Source organism: Mastomys coucha, unplaced genomic scaffold (assembly GCF_008632895.1).
Source record: "Mastomys coucha isolate ucsf_1 unplaced genomic scaffold, UCSF_Mcou_1 pScaffold4, whole genome shotgun sequence".
NCBI classification, from domain to species: Eukaryota; Metazoa; Chordata; class Mammalia; order Rodentia; family Muridae; genus Mastomys; species Mastomys coucha.
Window position 1 is genome coordinate 11,583,122 of NW_022196910.1, and position 8,124 is coordinate 11,591,245.

Sequence of the window (8,124 nt, forward strand, 5' to 3'; positions counted from 1 at the left end):
GCAGAAGGCTGGGATGGTGCTGAGCTTCATCAGGTGCACACACCACAGAGGGGGCCTCCCAGGCAGAGAAAGGGAGATTTGGATGCTAGATCCTTCAAGAAGACCCAAAAGAAAAGTAAAGGATATGACAGGAACTTTACACTTTGCTGAGCATGAATTTCATCAGGCAGATCTTCCTGAGATTGTCTGTGTAGCCTGTATGTGAATATATAATAAGATTTATTATATATAATATATAAAATATGCATATTTCATTATAAGTCACTTATGAGTATCCTTTCATATTTGCATATTAGATTATATATAATAGACATTTATGTCATAAAACATAGAAGAGGGCAACATCTTTAAATGATTCAAGTCTATCAATGAACAAGTAAGCAGAATTTAGCCTGTTTAAATAACAGAATCCTGTTAGGTTATAAAAGAGAATGTCATGCCTATATATTGTGTATATTGTAGGAGAGCCAATCCTGAAAACATCAATGCTAGCTGAAAGAAACAGTCACAAAAGACCATACAAAACAAAGTCCCATTTATATGAGAGTCCAGAGCAAGGGGATCTATAGAAAGAAATGAGGCTTGTTGCTTAGGGCTAGTGATAGATCCTAACTGGCAGAAGCCTGTAGTCAAGGATACAGGGTTTCCTTTTAAGGTAAAACAAAACAAACAAACAAAAAAACCAATGCTTGGGGGCTGGTGAGATGGCTCAGTGGGGAAGAGCACCGACTGCTCTTCAGAAGGTCATGAGTTCAAATCCCAGCAACCACATGGTGGCTCACAACCACCCGTAATGAGATCTGACGCCCTCTTCTGGTGTGTCTGAAGACAGCTACAGTGTACTTATATATAATAAATAAATAAATCTTCAAAAAAAAAAGATGTATTTAAAAAAAAAAACCCAATGCTTTAAAATTTGATGGTGCTGATTGTCCCATATATTTGTGATTACATTCAAACTCCCTGAATTGTGCACATTAGGTGGGCGAATTATGAAATACGTGTACTTCATTGCAATAAAACTCTTCTCTTTTGTTTTGATTTCGGTTTGGGTTTGGAGCATTTGTTTAGTTGGTTGGTTGGTTGGTTGGTTGGTTGGTTGGTTGGTTGGTTGGTTTTTGAGGCTGTCCTGAAACTAAATAGACAAGGTTGGCCTCAAACTCAGAGATCTGCCTGCCTCTTCCTCCCAAGTGCTGGGATTAATGGCGTGTTCCACCACCCCCAGCTGGAAAGCTCTTTTTTTTTAATGCATATAAATCAAAACTTCTTCTCCTCCTCTTCTAGCTTGTTCTGTGCCATGCCTTCTAGGGAGGCAGCTCTTTTAGGAAACTGTAAAAACAATGGATCCTTGCCCTGCCTTCCATTGCCACATTTGGGCATCACCAGAGGTTGGACATCCTACCATATAACTGGCATGATAGCTAAGAACTCTTTAAACCCTAGCTTTAGCAATGATGCAAAGAAATGTGGTCAAACCAGTCTAGGCACACTCTTTGTAAGCATGTAAACCAGCACAATCACTTTACTGTTAAAACTGGCTCTGTAATGAGTGCCCTAAGTCCCAAGAGATATACTTTCTTGGTATCTACCCAATAGAAACATGAATTCGAAGGCAGGGAGGAGATAGAGGGAGGTAGAGAGTGGGGGCTTGAGCACAGTCAGGTGAGATGGGTAAGGTCTGCCATTCCACGACAGAAAGGGATGACTATGATTCACAACCACCTATTACTTATTGTGTATTTATAATGAGCTAGAGGTGAAGAGTTCAAAAGATCCAAACATAAAGAAAATGAAGGGGAAATGCTAACCAATTGACTCAGTCAATGCACTGGGTATGCACGTGAATACAGAGAATATATGTTAACCTCCCAACATCTTTAAATTGTGTAGAAAAGTAAGTGCAGGCATTGCAAGATAAATGTTGACAGCAGTGCTATGCATAATGGCCCCGAACTAGAAACAGGCCATCAGGAACAGGATGGGCAGATACACAGATATAAAATACACAGTGAAATTCTACTCAGCAGTGAGAATGAATGAAATAATCTATATACAATGAATGAATAAGTGAGTGAATAATATGAATGAATGAGTGAGTGAGTGAGTGAATGAATGAATGAGTGAGTGAATGAAAATACTCTGAGCAAAAGAAGCCAGACACAAAGAACTGCATATTGTGTAATCCCATATAGATAAAGACCAGTAAAGTTTGTCCCCGTTGCTAGAACACAGGCTTGTAGCTGTCAATCAGGATGTGGGTGGGGCTCAAAATAGGGCAACAGGAGGTGCTTCTGAATTGCTGATAATCTATTTTTTGACGTAGGAGGCAACCACGTGGGTTCCTGATGCACAAGTTCACTGAATGTCACATCCTGAATTTTTAAAAATTCTCTACATCTATTTTAATAATATTTTTTCTAGCATAAATAAAGTGAAAACATAAATAGAGTTGAGGGAGATCTAACACAGTCCTTTGTCTCACTTCAGGGTATTGCCTCTAGGACCCAGAGGAGCTCCCATGGCAGTAGGCTGTCAGGGTCCTCTGAGGGTGACTAACTTCACACCTTCCCTGCCCCCCAGCAGCTGAGCTGCCCAGAGGAATTCAGTCTCCCCAAGTCTCTACTCCACCCCCCTTTCACAGCCCTTTATCCTGCCTCCACCACCACCCCTCCCTGCACCTCACTCCCACGTCCTCGGAAAGCTTATCAGAATAATTTCAGTATCACTCTGTCATCTGCAAAGCCACCTTCCCGTTCCTGGAAAATACAGAGGAGCAAGACCAGTTCCTGGCAAATATGAAGCAAAAGATGTATTTTCTAATGCATCGTTTGCAAGCAATGGCTTGGTCACTGCCAATACACAAGAAGCTCCCCTTGGAGCTGTGGGTGTCGTGTGTCTCCTCTGAGGGAGGCTCCTCAGTGGTCCTACCAGCGGCTCCAGCTGTGGGAGGGCTTGCTCTTCGCCACATCCAGGGTCAGGTGCTTTGAATGTACCATCTCACTTAAGCAACACGACAACCTTTTGAGGCAGGAATGAGTACCGACCTCCCTTTCCAGGTGGCAGGTGTACGAGTCAGCACAGGATTTGCCAAGAAGACGTGTTCCTATAAGGGGCTGGGAAGGTGGCTCAGCGGGAAAGTCCTCAGCTGTGAAAGCGTGAGAACTTAGGTCCACAGGCCCAGCAACTGGAGAGCTGCAACGAGCCTGTAACCCTAGCGCTGGGAGGTAGGAACAAGCTGAAATGGGTGCTTGCTGGCTAGTCAGTGTATCAATCAGTGATCCTCAGGCTTTTAAAGAGACTTAACTTACAGGGAAGTCTCCCCTCCCCGCCCCGCCCCCAGTGAACAACTCAGAGCCAGGGATCGACGCAAAGGCAGCGTGCTGGGTCATCCTGCACCCAAAGGAGAGGCAGTTTTTATATAGTGTTCAGGGGTAGAATACAGCAACAGCCACTAGGCACAATGTGACTGGCAGAACAATGTGACTTTTAAACTGATTGGTCCTTAGGGAATGAGATAGCAAAGGGTTCCCTTATCTGCAGGTGGCTAACTGTAGGTCCACCCCAAAGAATGTGTCTATATGCGCTCTGGACTTTCTCATCTGCAGGTGGTCAGTGGTCAGTCCCCGATGTGGTCTGAGGAATGTAATTAGCCTCTCCTTTCTTGAGGGGAGGGGTGCCTATGGGCTCTATGACCTTTCTCTTCCAGGAGGGGAGGGATCTGGTGGAATTTTCCAAAGCTCCTGAGCTGACCTCTTCAGCTCAGTCTCAAAGACTGTCTCAAGGGTGGCCTTGTTGGACATCAATGGGAGGAGAGGCCCTTGGTCCTGTGAAGGCTGTAGGGGAATGCCGTGGCAGGGAGGTGGGAGTGTGTGGGTGGATGGGGGAACAAACACCCTCATATAAGCAGGGAGAAGGGGGATGGGATAGGGGGGTCTCCAGAGGGGAAACCAGGAAAGGGGATAACATTTGGAATGTAAATAAAGAAAATATCCAATAAAAGAAAAAAAGAAAAGAAAAATATTCAATATTGAAAAAAAAAAAAGACTCTGCCTCCCCACCCCCAAAAAATGTACAAAATACTGGAGACAGATTCCTGATGTTAAACCTCTAGGCTCCACTGGTTGATGCATACATTACAAAGGCATAGAGGGAAAGAGGGAAGGAGAGACGTAGGGAGGAAGGAAGGAAGGAAGGAAGGAAGGAAGGAAGGAAGGAAGGAAGGAAGGAAGGACGGAAGGAAGGAAGGAAGGAAACTTGACAAGGCATTCTATCCTTCCATTTGGCCCTAAGCAAATTAGTGAAATCTTGGAAGGAGTCTCAGAAAACATGGAGAGGCTAGATAACCTCAGAGTGAGCGTTTCAGCAATGGGTGGAGAGGGTGGTACTTGAGTGGTCCTCAGTGGGGCAGCTAGGATCTAGACCAACAGAGAAGCAGCCAATAACTGTGTGAACCAAGGCCTAGGTGGGAAATGCCAGGCATGATTAGGAAGTCCAGTTTGTTTGGGATGTGTAGTGTATAGAGTAGCTACTGAAAGCTAAAGGGTAAATTTTAAGGGGCTTGGTAGGCCCCAGTGATCACAATTTGATGTGTCAACTTAACTAGATTGTGAAATGCCCAGGTTTTTGGTCAAGTATTGTTTTGAGCTTTTCTGTGAAGATCATTATGGTGGCATTAGCATTCTAAGAGATGTAGAGTAGAATGGCATGGCCCTTCGATGGGTGGGTAAGAGAGAAGTCTTCTTTTGCATTGGTTCTGGGGCTTGAACTCAGGTCTTCGTGCTTGTGCAGCCAGAATTTTATAAACTGAGCCATCTCCCCAGCCTGAGCAACATTGTCTTGCCTACCTTCACAAAGCGTCTTGCCTACAGCACCTCAGGGAATATATAAGACTTGGGTGGTTCTCTGTGTTCTTGTTCATTTCAGGCTTGCTTATTATTCCCTCTAGATTAGAAGCTCTCGGCGGCCACAGACCACCTGTGTATGGTTCACACCACCTATCATAGCCAGCGCTGTGAGCATCGCAGATCACCTGTTTCTTGAGATCTGTGTCTCTAAAGGAAGCAGTTACCGCCATGCACCTGCAAATGCCTCCATCAGTATTTTTGAATCGCACTAAGTATCTCCACTTCAACTCTCCATTACTGAGTTCATTATGAAGAAGGAGCACACACATTAAGCAAGAGAATGACCACACAGGGGAGATTTGACCCTCGCTCAAGCTCAGGGGATAATTTTCCATCTACAGCATTAGCAACCTGTTATTTGACTATGCCACAGTGATTCTGCCGAATACAGAATCAAATCCACTTATAACATGATTAGGTTCTTTTTAAAGTGCCACTTTGCCATCTTTATAGGCTGCATCTTTCAGTTAGCATTTCTGGGGACATCCTGCTTCAGAAAGGCGCTCATCACAATAGCTGTGATGAGAAGTGCTTTTGTGGAATGAGCAAGTTCGAGAAAGAAGAGACTTTGTTTTTGAACTAAGGGTCACAGGAGAATGCACTTGTCAAACACTTTTGCCCCCTCAGGAGAGAGTTAAAGGGCTGAGCTAAGCCTTTTCATTATGAGGGGAAGAGCAGAACAGAGGAAGGAAAGAAAACTCATGTTATTGAGTTAATTTCCTATAGAAAACTCCAAGCATGCTACACTCTTGGGCTTGTGCGACAGTCCGTCTGGAACTTGGCTTGGAGTCAGAGGCCAGGGCACAGGTACTGAGGTGAAGGAGGCTCTGGCTTCATCTACACGCTCGCTCGTTATCCACAAAGCTCTGGAGAATTCGTATTCTCTCTGATTCTGTGAAAATCAAATTTAGAAACAGGACACAGAGAAAATTTTTCTAGAATCTAATGACTCCCATTATAAGCCGAAAGCAAAATCTTAGCTCAGGGCGGCAGCATAATGAAGTCGGTCGTTAGCAACAAGGAAATACCGTTCCCTCGGCCCTCGCTCTGGTGAACCAAGAGAGATTGGTTAGAAGATTACAGACTGCAGATTTATCCTGCTCCCCTGGCTCTGTCGCAGAGAGAGAGAGAGAGAGAGAGAGAGAGAGAGAGAGAGAGAGAGAGAGAGAGAGAGAGACACACGGGTATTGTCATTGCCTGATGGGATGAAACTAAAAAAGGCTGGTGCACTGAAGAGACTCCCTGGATCCCGAAGGTAATGTTCAAATGAGGACCTGCTCTCAGGGAAGGGACAGGATCTCTCCTCCACGAGGAAGGAAGGCACCCTTTCATAAAGGAAACCAGTTACGCCCCTCCCCCTCGACCAAAAAGCCACTTAGCAGGAGACATGGAAGCCCTTTTCGAAATGACTTTGAATTGCAAATCATCACACTCCGAAGACATTTGTATCCTTGCCTTTCTGGCTAATGATGTTCTTATGTTTATCATGGAAAGCACATGCAGCAGCTTCAAATCTGGGGAGAACAAGAAAGCCTTGGTTTAAGAAGTGGAAATACCGAGTGGTGATGTCCTGCTGGCAAGATAGATGGCGGAAAGGGAGGACGTGGGGTGGTGGTGGAGCTGGCTGCAGCAGAGCTACCAGGCAGTCAAAGAGAAGTCCACTGAAGCTTTGGAATTCATGAAGTGGGACCTGAAAGAATTTACCCAGGTGATCCAGCATGACACTGCCTGCACTATAGCAGCCACAGCCAGTGTGGTCAAGGAGAAGCTGGCCACTGAAGATTCCTCAGGAGCAACAGAAAAAGTGAAGAAGGGGTTATCTGACTTTTTAGGGGTGATCTCAGATACCTTTGTCCCCTCTCCAGACAAAACTATCGACTGCAATGTCATCACCCTGATGGGTACACCCTCTGGCACAGCTGAGCCATATGACGGCACCAAGGCTCACCTCTACAGTATACAGTCAGACCCAGCAACATACTGCAACGAACCCAATGGGCCCCAGAATTGTTTGATGCCTGGCTTTCCCAGTTCTGCTTGGAGGAGAAGAAAGGGGAGATCTCAGAGCTCCTTTGTAGGCAGCCCCTCCATCTGAGCCCTCTACACCAAGATGGTTCCAGCAGCTGTTTCCCACTCAGAATTCTGGCATCGGTAATTCTATCAAGTCTACCAACTTGAACAGGAGCAGGCCCAGAGGGATGCACTGAAGCAGTAGGCAGACCAGAGCATCTCTGAAGAGCCTGGCTGGGAGGAAGAAGAAGAGGAGCTTGAAGGCATTGCACCATCTCCAAAAGAGGCAAAGATTCCAAAAGAGACCAAAACTTCTGCATCCCCTGAAGATGAGCCTGCCCCCCAGAGCCCTTGTGGAGAGATTCCAGTGGAGCCCCCTGCAAAGGCCACCCCATCAGAGAGCAGTGAGAGCATCTCCCTCGTGACAAGGATCGGCCAACCCTGCAGCTGTGCCAGAGGCACCAGCGCTACCTAAAGACCTGTCCCAAAAGTTGCTTGAGGCATCATTGGAAGAACAGAGTCTGGCTGAGGATGAGGGTGAAACTGGACCCCCAACCCCACTTCCTTCCAAGCCTCTAAACCCTGCAGGCCGAACCAGTGGCCCAGAACCCAGACCTCCAGCCAGAGTAGAGACCCTGAGAGAGGAGGTGCCCACAGACTTAAGAGTGTTCGAGCTCAACTCAGATAGTGGGAAGTCTACACCCTCCAACAATGGCAAGAAAGACTCAAGCACGGAAATCAGTGAGGACTGGGAGAAAGACTTTGACTTGGACATGACTGAAGAAGAAGTGCAGATGGCACTTTCCAAGGTGGATGCTTCTGGTGGAGCTGGAAGATGTAGAGTGGGAGGATTGGGAATGAGAGGAGCCAGAGCAAGCAGCTCCCCCACCATGGCACATCCCACCTCCCTCGCTCGCTAGTCTCACGGGCCTCAGAAGACACTGAGAATGTCCCTGCAAGTGGCCTCTGCCATCCAGAACTTGGTACATAATTCTGGTGGCTCCCTGCTGGCCCTCTGCTCACGCCTTGGAAGAGCCTTTTTAAATACAGATCCAGAAGTCTGATTTGTGCCAACCTTAGGATGACCTAAGGGGAGGACCCATACCCCATCAGATTCTGCTTTGTGGATAACCAGCAGCCTTCATTTCCCTGCTATTGTAGGGATTCCTACTGGGAGACCTTGAGGGGTAGCTGTCTCCTGCAGAGACAA

At 46.3% G+C, this 8,124-nt stretch overlaps 1 pseudogene; it reads left to right on the forward strand.

Moving 5' to 3' along the window:
* Positions 1–6,489: 6,489 nt before the first annotated feature.
* On the forward strand, positions 6,490–7,775 carry LOC116075977 (annotated as a pseudogene).
* The last annotated feature ends 349 nt before the right edge of the window (positions 7,776–8,124 follow it).